This window comes from Octopus sinensis, linkage group LG7, assembly GCF_006345805.1.
Source record: "Octopus sinensis linkage group LG7, ASM634580v1, whole genome shotgun sequence".
Taxonomy (NCBI): domain Eukaryota; kingdom Metazoa; phylum Mollusca; class Cephalopoda; order Octopoda; family Octopodidae; genus Octopus; species Octopus sinensis.
Window position 1 is genome coordinate 17,714,843 of NC_043003.1, and position 13,016 is coordinate 17,727,858.

The 13,016-nt window shown below is 34.3% G+C and overlaps 1 protein-coding gene across 2 annotated transcripts in view; it reads right to left on the minus strand.

The window, feature by feature from the left end:
• The window catches only part of LOC115214170 (soluble guanylate cyclase 88E), a 254,649-nt gene extending 242,026 nt beyond the window's left edge, over nucleotides 1-12,623 (minus strand). For both annotated transcript variants that reach the window (XM_036504581.1, XM_029783257.2), the window contains exon 1: nucleotides 12,169-12,623. The gene's annotated coding sequence lies outside the window, so the exon portion shown is untranslated. The remainder of the gene's footprint in view (nucleotides 1-12,168) is intronic.
• Nucleotides 12,624-13,016: the final 393 nt, after the last annotated feature.

Below are 13,016 nucleotides of genomic sequence, written 5' to 3' on the forward strand. Positions count from 1 at the left end.
AAACATTCATATACCTCCCTTTTACATACATACACATATACTCACACAGATTCAAAATGCTCCCACTACCATTTTGCCATCAGCCCTTCCTTCCTTATTCATCTATCACCCCTTCCCTTCTCATTCTTATGTTGTGACAGAGAAAAACACAGGAATATTTTCATAGTAGATGGCTTCCATACTTCTCATCTAAACTGAAACTGGACGACTTACATCGTATCTGCTTCATTCATAATTTTTATATTTATATCTATAAGTAGAACGTAACAACTAACCTCTTTATAGATGCACTTTAAATCAAGTTATCCACCTGATGCTATTAACTATATGATTAATATCTCATTCAATGAAATATGTCTTTACAAGGCTAAAGAGTTAAGTACAACTGGTCAATCATACATGTACGCTTCAAAAATACAATCACATAAAGCATGTCTACGATAGATAACAGACATTCTTGAATCAGAGAGAGGAATATGATCTGCTTCAATCCATTGTTCAGCAAAGGGTCTATTTTACTTGTTTCAGTCATTTGACTGTGGCCATGCTGGAGCATCGCCATTAGTCGAGCAAATCGACCCCAGGACTTATTCTTTGGAAGCCTAGTACTTATTCTATTGGCCTCTTTTGCTGAACTGCTAAGTTACGGGGACGTAAACACACCACCATCGGTTGTCAAGCGATGTTGGGGGGACAAATACAGATGCACAAACATATACACACACATATATACATACATATATACATATATATGACAGGCTTCTTTCAGTTTCCGTCTACCAAATCCACTCACAAGGTTTTGGTCGGCCCGAATCTATAGTAGAAGACACTCGCCCAAAGTGTCACATAGTGGGACTGACCCTGGAAACATGTGGTTCATAAGCAAGCTACTTACCACACAGCCACTCCTATGCCTACGTGTCTTATTATGTTTGTGACAAAACAATTTCTCTTCTTAATCTAAAACCACTTCCACAGAGATCATTTATTGCATAAACTATTCAGCAGAAACAATATAAAATCCAGTTATCCAACAGTTCCTTCTATATGTAAAGGATTTGCACAGAATCTTTCCATGAAATACAAATCAAAGAGAATGTAACTGTAATTTTCTAAACAATGTGTCATATCCCTTGCAAAACAAGTACATATAAAGTGTAAAATGGCAGTATTAGAGGAAAATTCATTTAGACATGGTTATACTGAACTCATTTAAACATCGTCAGGAAGAAAGCATTGTACATTTAGAAAAAGAAAGTTATAGGTGAAATAACCAATATCATGTGAGCAATACAGGGTAGAACAATCTAGCAATGATAATTCAAAATTGTTTGACTGAAAAATATATCATAAACCGCCTTACATCAATAATAAACAGAAAGATAGAGCTGACATCAACTTGTAGATTCAATTTGAAATTTTCACCCCTTCTGTACATTCCCAGCGGTCTTTTGCTTAAATAAGTATGACAGCAATTAGCTTCAATAACTCTGAAAAATGTGTCTAAATTCCTGGTTACAAGCAACGAACTCTGATACAATTACCAAGTGTATCTCTATTGACATATTTATATGTTCTTATTTCTCACTTTCTAAGAGATTCATATTGCCACAGTATTATAGAAAAGAGACCAGTTCAACAAACAGGCATTCAATTCTTAACAATTTAAGGATTGAGTTTCACAATATGATTTAACGAGTTGGCCCCATGCCATTAAAAATGACAGCTAATTGTAGTATTTCATATATAAATACGGATGGTAAATCAAATTAATACATTTGTCAATGTTATCTAGAGATTGTCTTTTGGGATATGACATCGATCTTCGTTTATTACTGAAAGAAGGCTAGTTCAAGCATACAAACATTCACATACTTCCCTTGTACATACACACACAGAGTTGAAACGCTGTTTGACTTTTTCTTTTTAGCGTTGAATGTTCCCCATCCCACTGCCATTGCACACACACACACACACACACACACACACACACACACACACACACACACACACACACACACACACACACACACACACACACACACACACACACACACACACACACACACATACACACACACTCAAACACTCACACACATTCACATACTTCCCATTACATACACACAGAGTCGAAACGCTCCCACTACCATTTTGCCATCACCCCTTCCTTCCTTATTCATCTATCACCCCTTCCTTTCTCATTCATATGTTGTGACAGAGAAAAACACAAGAATATTATCATAGTAGATGGCTTCCATACTTCTCATCTAAACTGAAACTGGAGGACTTACTTCGTATCTGCTTCATTCATAATTTTGATATTTATATATTTTTTTCATTTGTTTAATGTATGTCAGATTATTTCTGTGATGTAATGATCGGAACTTCATTCTAAGATGTACATGAATGCATACGCACATATATAAACAGCAAAAATAGAAACATAGACACACTCCCATATAAATACAGTGAGAAAAATGGAGGAAATCAAGGTAAATATGTATATGTATATATATATATATATATATATATATATAAACATGCTTTGTGTGTGTGTGAACATATATGTGTATGTGCATGTATCCATTTATATACATACAATTATGCAAGCATACATATGTATGTTTGTATGTATGTATGTGTATGTATATATATATATACATACATATATAACGCATACATATATATATATATAATATCAGCAGGTGATATATGTATGTATGCATGCATGTACATATGTATGTATGTATATATGTATGTATGCATGTATGCATGTATGTATGAATATATGTGTGTGTGTGTGTGTGTGTGTGTATGTGTGTGTGTGTGTGTGTGTGTATTCAGTTAGATTATTAAAGTTGGTTATTGTTCCATTGTAGGCATTAGTTAGAATTTTGCACACCTGGTGGTTTTCAGATGGAATGAAGGAAACATTTATATATATATATATATCATCATCATCATCGTTTAACGTCCGCTTTCCATGCTAGCATGGGTTGGACTATATATATATATATATATATATATATATAAAATCCTTTCTGTCTGTCAGTGTGCCTTCTAGGATCTCAGGCATCCTCCATCCAATTGCGCTCAAATTTGATATGTAGACACCAACAGTATCAGGGCATGTATAATCTTGCAAAAATGACAAAAATCGATTTCAGGAGAGAATGCAATCGATAAAGCCATGGGAATGTGCATTTGTAAAATCGTTTTTCTTGGAATAGAAAAAAGTCTATCTTTATTTCTTCTTTTGATGGTGTCTGAAATTTAGGTTAAATCAGTGTTTCTCAAACAGGAGGCCTATGGGACGGTCGGACAAGTTGTTTTGAGAAAATTTGGTTTAAATGTTTGACAATTCAGCACCGTCCATTAGAGGTGGGGGGAGCGGCGTTTTGCTCATATGTATATATATATATATATATATATATATATACATACATACATACATACATACATACATACATACATACATACATACATATATATATATACATTTATATACATACATACATAACATATATATAGACAGATGATACAAAAAAAACAAGGATGGGTCATTCAGTGTTTTCTTTCTTCAGTCAAGTTCCGGATTACTTTTGCAATTTCTGCTGGTCATACTCAAGATTTCTCCAATCTGGCCAGTCCAAAGGAAAAACTAATCTAAGAGCACACTAGATTCCTTGGAAGAAAGCAGCAAATATATGCGAAAACAAGGACACAAAAAAAATGGAGAAATAGTACACAAATACAAATGCAAGTAAAAAACCATATATATATATAAGGATACACAAAAAATACAGTAGGGAGCATAAATAATATTAAATGTCAATAAACCTTCGGATATTGTGCTGTGTTTTTGTTACTGGCTTGAGAGAAAAATGTTTAAAAAATTAGTTTAATGCATGATAAGATATAATATAATATAATGAAAGCAACATATCAATCCACCATTCACAACATGAAATAACTTAAAATGTATTTACAGGACTGGTTCATATGCACAACTCTTTGTTTTACTCTTGAGATTAAATTAACGATTAAAAACGAACTGCGGCATGTTTGGCATGAATTGATATTTAATTTAATAGTAATGTTTGTAGTCCCTAGAGTATTTTGGTATGCTTGTTATTGCATGTATCTTGCATTACATTATACATAGATACATACATATGTATGAGTGTATGTGTGTGTGTATGTATGTATGTGTATATGTATTTATATATATATATATACACACACACATATATATATATACATATATGTAAGTATATATATGTATGTATATATATATATATGTATGTATGTATGTATGTATGTTTGTGTGTATGTATGTGTGTGTGTATGTATGTATGTGTATATGTATTTATATATATATATATATATGTATGTAAGTATGTATGTATGTATGTGTATGTATGTCTGTATTAGTGCATGTATATGCATATGTGATTGAATGTGCGCACACACACACACGTTCACACATACACACACACCCATATTACACACACACACACACACACACACATATATATTGCTGCCATTTTATATTTTTAATTTCGTGCCTGTGCATTGTTTGTTCTTGATTTTGTTGACTACATAGTATAGTAGGGCAAGCTGGGCACCGTCTCTGAGAAAAACAGCACCATGATGTAAATCACTCAGCCAGAAATTTGGAAACAACATACTGTACTGCTTGGCATTCACAATGGTAGCTCCAGTATGAGCAGATGGTTAACACACAGAACAACTGTTGGCTTGCCATGTCCCCAAATGATGTACCAACAATGATAAAATTCAAACATCCAGACAACATCATAGTGTTTGGAGTAATCACTAGTGATGGTGATTTCCCTTGATTTCCCTTCGCAAATACTAATCGGACGCAGACAGTGTGTCATTAGCCAGCTGAAGGAGATGTCTTCCTGGGGCTATAAACAACAGTAGCATTGTCTCCTATGGGTCTGTCACATTTAGGTGGCAAATATACTTCACAATTCTGTTCTGCTACTGGTTAATGCTCGCTCAGACATTTATTATTGCTTGTTTCTCCTTTCATGAGATCAGTGAAGTTTGTCACTGGAAAAAGTATACAGTATTTAGCATTTGGAATGGGTTTTCATCACTAGCTGATAATTGTCACATGCTGATGATGGGTGACTACCCAGAAACCCAGGTCTGTGTGTATCACATAAGGCTAGAGATGGGAACAATGATTTCTCTTCGCAGATATTAATTGGACACAGACAGTGTGTCATTAGCCAGCTGGAGGAGATGTCTTCCTGGGGCTATAAACAACAGTAGCATCATCCCCTATGGGTCCGCCACATTTAGGTGGTAAATATACTTCACGATTCCATGCTGCTACTGGTTATGTCTCACTCAGAGATTTATTATTGCTATATATATATATATATATTATATATATACATACATACTCATATATACTCACACAGACTTAGATTTATGTTCATATATACATACACACACACACATATATATATATACTTGTACACACACACACCCATAATATATACATATAGACATTTATACATACAAACACACACAATTACAATGATGTAAGCATATATTTTTGTATATAGTTTTTAAAGTTGGAATTTTATTGATTTCATAATTTTATTCATTTATATATGTGTGTGTGTGTGTGTGTGTCTTTCTTTTTCTCAGTAATATAGCCAGGTGTCTTTGACCAAGTGATGTGCTAGTTATCTCCATAAAGGACACCTCACCAACATGTGTTTATAAGTACATTCGCATATGGTACACATTCACAAACATATATGTATGTTTATATATTTATAAACATCTACATATGCATCTATACATATCCATATGCTTATATATATATATATATATATATATATATATATTCAAATGTTTATATATATGTATATACACACATACACATATATGTATACATATTTGAGATTTCTGATGACCTAAATGGACATGGAACAGCTGATTTTATCATGAAAACCGTAAAGATTTAGCTATTCTTAATTTATCCATATATTGATTTCTTTACATTATTAAAAATCTGAAGAAAACACACCTTTCTATGTAGCATGAATTGACATTTTACCTAATTTCAAACTGTCACTCTTGGAATAAAATGTCTCGGCGAAACAATATAAAATGTAAAATATAAGTAATGGTTCTATATTTTCTTTTTTTTTTTTTCCTGAAAATATACAACTTTCAATATACCATATTTAGTCACATTCAAGGGTGTGCTGAAAGTCCCTGGCTTTGTGTAAAAGAAAATACAGGAGGATCATTTTATTATGGTTTTATTGAACATATTCCCATCTCAGATCCATACACTATTGCAGCAGTCTTTCAGTTTTCTAAGCCCCGTAAAAGGACTTTTGTGATACCCTTAAAGCCAGGAACTTTTCAGCACACCCTCATATAAGCAGCATCACTAATTTAGTGTTAAATCTTGGTACAAAAGTTTTTCCCTTGTAGTTTTAGCTCTGCCCCATTTATAAGTTCCATCCAAATTTTTTCGGTTAAAATCACTATATATATATCTCTATTTACTTGTTTCAGTCACGGGGACATAAACACACCAGCATCGGTTGTCAAGCGATGTTGGGGTACAAACACAGACACACACTCACATGCATGCATACATACATACATACATACATACATATATATATTTATATATATTATATATATATATTATATATATATATATACATACATATATATATATATATATATATATACAACGGGCTTCTTCAGTTTCCGTCTACCAAATCCACTCACATGGCTTTGGTCGGCCCGAGGTTATAGTAGAAGACACTTGCCCAAGATGCCATGCAGTGGGACTGAACTCGGAACCATGTGGTTTGTAAGCAAGCTTCTTACCACACAGCCACTTCTACACCTATATATGAGTAGACAGAATAATTTTAATATTGCAACTTTCATTCTGTTAGTGTGACTAAGAAGTAACCATTCCATGAATTCTTGAGATTTTCTTTGAATATATATATAATTTTTTTTTAAATTAACATCCCCTAGATAATATTGTCTCAAGTCCTAGAACTCATAGGGGTCAGTTACCTAATTTCCATGGTATATAAGGGGCTGAGATGAACAACATTAATCCCTAGTAGGTCACCAGTTTGACACAGAATTATATATTTACAGTTAGGTGAACTGGAGCAATGTGAAATAGAATGTTTTACTAAAGAACACAATGCACCGCCCTTTTCAGGAATTGAAACCACAATCTTGCGAGCATGAGTAAAACACCCTAACAACTGGGTTACATACCTTCACTAAAAATAGAGCCAGCAAGTTAATTATTTAAGTATGTGAAATGAGTTATTCCTAATAAAATTAGAGATTTTGGCATGCTATAAAACAAATCATTGGCAATAAGCATTACTTTTTAATTTTATTTACATCAACATTATGTTTCATTTATTTTCATCAGATGTCTAGTTCATAGATGTTTACATAGTGTCAGAATCTATGCATTAAATATTTAACATCAATGTTATGATTCAATGTTTCAGTTTGATGGAATTCCGTGTTGGTGCATAAAATATTGAAAACGAAAGTTTCATCTCTAAAGCTGAGGTCAATAGTTTATGTCTCATGAATCTATTTCATTACCTGTCTTCTTCCCATACACATAATTTCAGTTTTCTCCCGGGGTTTTCCAGCCTCGTGTATGCTGGTCGAAGAGCTTGTAGGAAATATCTGAAAACTTTATTACACTTTCTGAAACATGAGATGGCATTTCTGTGGATGTTGCAAAGAAAAGGTATTTACAGTATTTTAAAGTATAAAAGATGTACAGCTACTGTAAATCCTCGAGTATATAATCTGCATTTTTTCCCAAAACTTAAAGGTCAAAATACCTAGTGCATACTATATACGAGGTTAAAAATGAAAAATATTTTCTAAGCAATGTCCGAGTCCCTATTTGCTGTCCGGCAATGTTTATTCAGATGCATTTTGTGATGTCGGGTGCAAAAATACCTTAAGCTAAGCCAGAAAGCAATGATATCATAAAAGAATCATTCATAACTTAGAGTAAGCAATATTTATTAAAATAAAAGTATTCAGAACACAGAATAACATGTAAAAAATCAATTTGCAAACATATCTACATTCCCATATAACAGTTAAGAACATCATCATTATTGTATTACGCATGCGCAGAAGTGTTTGTTCGAATACTCAAAGATTTATGGTATATTAGCTGCACCTCAGGTTTAGCAGCGCATATTCTGGAATAAAATTTAAATGTATTAACAAATTTAATATTGGATTCACATTTTGGTCCAATGCCAGTAAATTCGAGGAAAGGGTAAGTTGATTACATTGACCCAGTGTTCAACTGGTTCTTAATTTATTAACTATGAGCAAAACGCCCCCCTCCCACCTCCAATGGGCGGTGCTGAGTTGTCAAACATTTAAGCCAAATTTTCTCAAAACAACTTGTCCGACCTTCCCATAGGTCTCCCCTTTGAGAAACACTAATTTAACTTAAATTTGGGACACCAGCAAAAGAAGAAATAAAGATAGACTTTTTTTCTATTCGAAAGAAAAACGATTTTGTTCACACAAATATGCAACCGAAGAGTGTAAAGTACCAGTAATGATTAAGGCTGTTGACTGGGAGAACACAAACATGGTTTAACAGTAAGCTTGGCAGGAAAGAAACGTGCCTTTAAGCAGTACAAAAACAACAAAAAATGCAAGGTGCAGTTATGTACAGATTGACGGAAGAAAAGCTGAGCAAAAACGGCTTTATCGATCACATTCTCACCTGGAATCAATTTTTATAATTTTTTCAAGACTTATACATGCCCTGATACTGTCGGTATCTATGTATCAAATTTGAACGCAATCGGATGGAGGATCCCCGAGATCCTAGAAGACATACACACACACAGACAAAATGGATTTTATATAAGAGATAACCCAAAATGGTAAAAGGCAAAGTCGACCTCAGCAGAATTTGAACTCAGAACATAAAAACAGATGAAATGCTCCTAAGTATTTTGCCTGAAAGGTTAATGATTCTGCCCTAAGACTGTTTTTAATATTACACTTTTTTCTTTATTACTCTAGGCACAAGGCCTGAAACTTTTGGGGAGGGGGTCAGTTGATCAGATCAACCCCAGTAAGTAACTGGTACTTAATTTATCAAGCCCGAAAGGATGAAAGGCAAAGTCAACCTCTGTGGAATTTGAACTCAGAACATAAAGACAGATGAAATACAGCTAAGCATTTTGCCTGGTGTGCTAATATTTCTACCAGCTTGCCACCTTTAAAATTACACTCTTTTAAGATGGTGAGCAGGCAGAATCATTAACACGCAGGGGAAAATGCTTGGTGGTCTTTCATCTGTCTTTATGTCCCGAGTTAAAATTCCACCAGAGTTGACTCTGCCTTTCATCCTCTCAGGGTCAATGAAATAATTTCCAGTTGAACTCTAGGATCAATGTAATTGACTGGCCCCCACTCTCCTGAATTGTGGAGGCTTCTGGCTTAGTGGTTAGAGTGTTAGGCTCATGATCATAAGATTGTAAGTTTCGATTCCTGGATTTGACGTGCTGTGTTGTGTAAAAACATTTCATTTCATTTCATGTTGCTCTAGTCCACTCAGCTGACAAGAATGAGTATTCCTGTGATGGACTGGTGTCCCATCCAGGTGGTGAATATATACCGCATGGAAACTGGGAAAATGGTCCTTATGAATCAGCATGACTCAAAAAGGTAACTGTTACACCCTGAATTTGCTGGACTTGTGCCAAAATTTGAGACTAATATCAAAAGCAATTTAACAGTACATTACAAGACATTACAAAAATATCTTAGGTATAGCAGAAAACATTACTCACTTTTACACTTTTACCTGTTTCAGTCATTTTGACTGTGGCCATGCTGGAGCACTACTTTTTAGTTGAAGAAATCTCCCCCTGGACTTATTCTTTGTAAGTTTTGGTACTTATTTGTAAGTTTTGGTACACACACATATTTATAATATATATATATATCATATATATATATATATATACAGAGAGAGAGAGAGAGAGAGAGAGAGAGAGAGGGTATGAGAGGTAATGCTGTAAATAAGACCCAAAGGTGTCAGGTAATGCTGAGTAAGTGCTATGGATAGACCATACTTAAGCTCCAGGTTCGGTGATTATGCGAATAAGGAGCCCAACGTAGGTCATGATATCAGCATGTGTATATATAAAATTTTTTTTCAGAATGAGATAAAAAATCAAGGCTGTGAAGATTATGTTCTAAAATCTTCACAGCCTTGGTTTTTTAACCCATTCTGAAAAAAATTTTTTTATGGCGTAGTGGTTAATGGCGTGGGCTACTAACCCAATGATTTCGAGTTCGATTCCAGACAGTGACCTTAATAATAATGATAACATAGAAAACATACTTTAGGAATGAGAACCCAGGTTTGAAATTTTCCCAAGACACCGTAGGTGCAGGAGTGGCTATGTGGTAAGTAGCTTGCTTACCAACCACATGGTGCTGGGTTCAGTCGCATTGCATGGCACCTTGGGCAAGTGTCTTCTACTATAGCCTCGGGCCAACCAAAGCCTTGTGAGTGGATTTGGTAGATGGAAACTGGAAGAAGCCCGTCATATATGTATTTATATATGTATATGTGTGTATAATTCGTGTGTCTGTGTTTGCCGCCCCAACACTGCTTGACAACTGATGCTGGGATGTTTACATCCCTGTAACTTAGCGGTTCGGCAAAAGAGACCGATAGAATAAGTACTAGGCTTATAAAGAATATGCTCTGGGGTCAATTTGCTCGACTATAAAGGCAGTGCTCCAGCATGGCTGCAGTCAAATAACTGAAACAAGTAAAGATATATATATATATATGACAGGCTTCTTTCAGTTTCCGTCTACCAAATCCACTCACAAGTCTTTGGTTGGCCCGAGGCTATAGTAGAAGACACTTGCTCAATGTGCCATGGAGTGGAACTGAACCTGGAACTATGTGGTTAAAGAAGCACACACAAACACATACACAAACACACACATACAACACATACACAAACACACACATACAAACACATACACAAACACATATACACAAACACATATACACAAACATACACAAACACACACAAGCAGTCAAATGACTGAAACAAGTAAAAGGATAGGCGATGCCAACTTGTAAGTAATAGATTGCAAACATACTTTTAACCAATGTAGTATTCTGTCATATGGAAATTATTATGGTTTTCTTCCACAGTATTAAATAAGAACTAAAACAACTTTGGGTAAAATAATATATAAAAAAAGCGTATCAAGCAAACATATTACAATATATCAGACAAATATATTAAATATACATCAGTTTTACAATTGAGAGTTAGATGCTAAAAAATGCTTGAGTAAGTAATTCAGTTTAAACTGCATAACTCAAAGATGATAAAGCTATGAATGATAGTAAGTAAATTTTGAGTTCAGAACACCCAAAGGGGTTCTTGATCCAATATTTATATGCTGTTATTTATAGCTTTAACTACTTCAATTCTATGATTAAAAAATAATTATTTCATGTTCTCTCTATGTTTCTAGAAAATTCTTGATGTATAAACTTAAATATTCATTTTAGAAAAAAATATAAGAAAAAACACAGCAAAATTACTACCTTAGGATTAACATTTTTACTAAAATTCAACCAAATCTCTCTATATATAAAGCTGAAGTTGTCTGTGTATGGCAGATTTAGTAGCCTTCAACTAACACTATCTCCTCCAAGACCCTGCGGTGCAAATTGACCAAAATTGAGAGTATGATAGAAGAAGGCTTGCTCTTCATTCCGTAGAAGAAAAAATTCAAATTGGCCCATGTTAAGACTAAAAATTATTTATATCAAAAAGGTGCATTTTTTTCTATGAAAATCCCTATTTTTTTATGATTTTTTTACTGCTGTGTCGCCATTTTTCGGTGTATTTCAACCAGAAAATGTTCACTTAAAGAGAATAACAAGGTACATAATGCAAAATTTTTACTTTTCAAAAATTCTAATTCTAAAGGGTCGAAACAAACCGGAGCAATGCCGGGCGATATTGCTAGTAATGTTATATACATAAATTAATTCATATGGAAAACGAAAAGAACACTAACCTTCTGCTTGCTTTCAAGAACTGAGCTATTAGGTAGACTTGTCAGGAAGCAAAGTAATATCCATTGTGAATAAAGTGACCATTTGCTTTGTCGATTGCGGGGGTGTTGGGGTGAGGGGGTGGGGAATAAACTTTAATTGTATGCTGCTGTGTGAGTTTTATCTAAATTATATATTGCGAGGAAACACTCAACGCAGAAATCAATCTTTGCCATTTCTCCGGAAAGCAATTTCCTGATACATATTCATCTGTTATCTTTGTTAATAAGATAGCATCATTAAAGAGAAAGTTCTGTCAGTGAGTAGTGCCATTGCTTTAAAAGTTGACAAGCTTTCTTTCCATAGACTTGTCTCATTAATTTCGACTGTGTACAGCTTACAGAAGTTAATGAGGTCGATATTGAATTCCTTCTATGGATTTGTTTAAAATAAAAGAACCACAAGACTTCTACAGTAATAAATAAAAGTTTATCTCTGCAAAACTACTGATGCTGCTATTACTGATGCTGTTTGTCTGGATATCAAATACACGGAATGGCTCTCTTTCTCTCTTTAACTCTTTTACTCTTTTACTCGTTTCAGTCATTTGACTGTGGCCATGCTGGAGCACCACCTTTAATCGAGCAAATCAAACCCAGGACTTATTCTTTGTAAGCCTAGTATTTATTCTATTGGTCTCTTTTGCTGAACCACTAAGTGACAGGGATGTAAACACACCACCATCGGTTGTCAAGCAATGCTGGGGGAATAAACACAGAGACACAAACATACATACACACATACATACATACATACATACATACATACATACATACATGCATGCATGCATACATACATACATACATACATA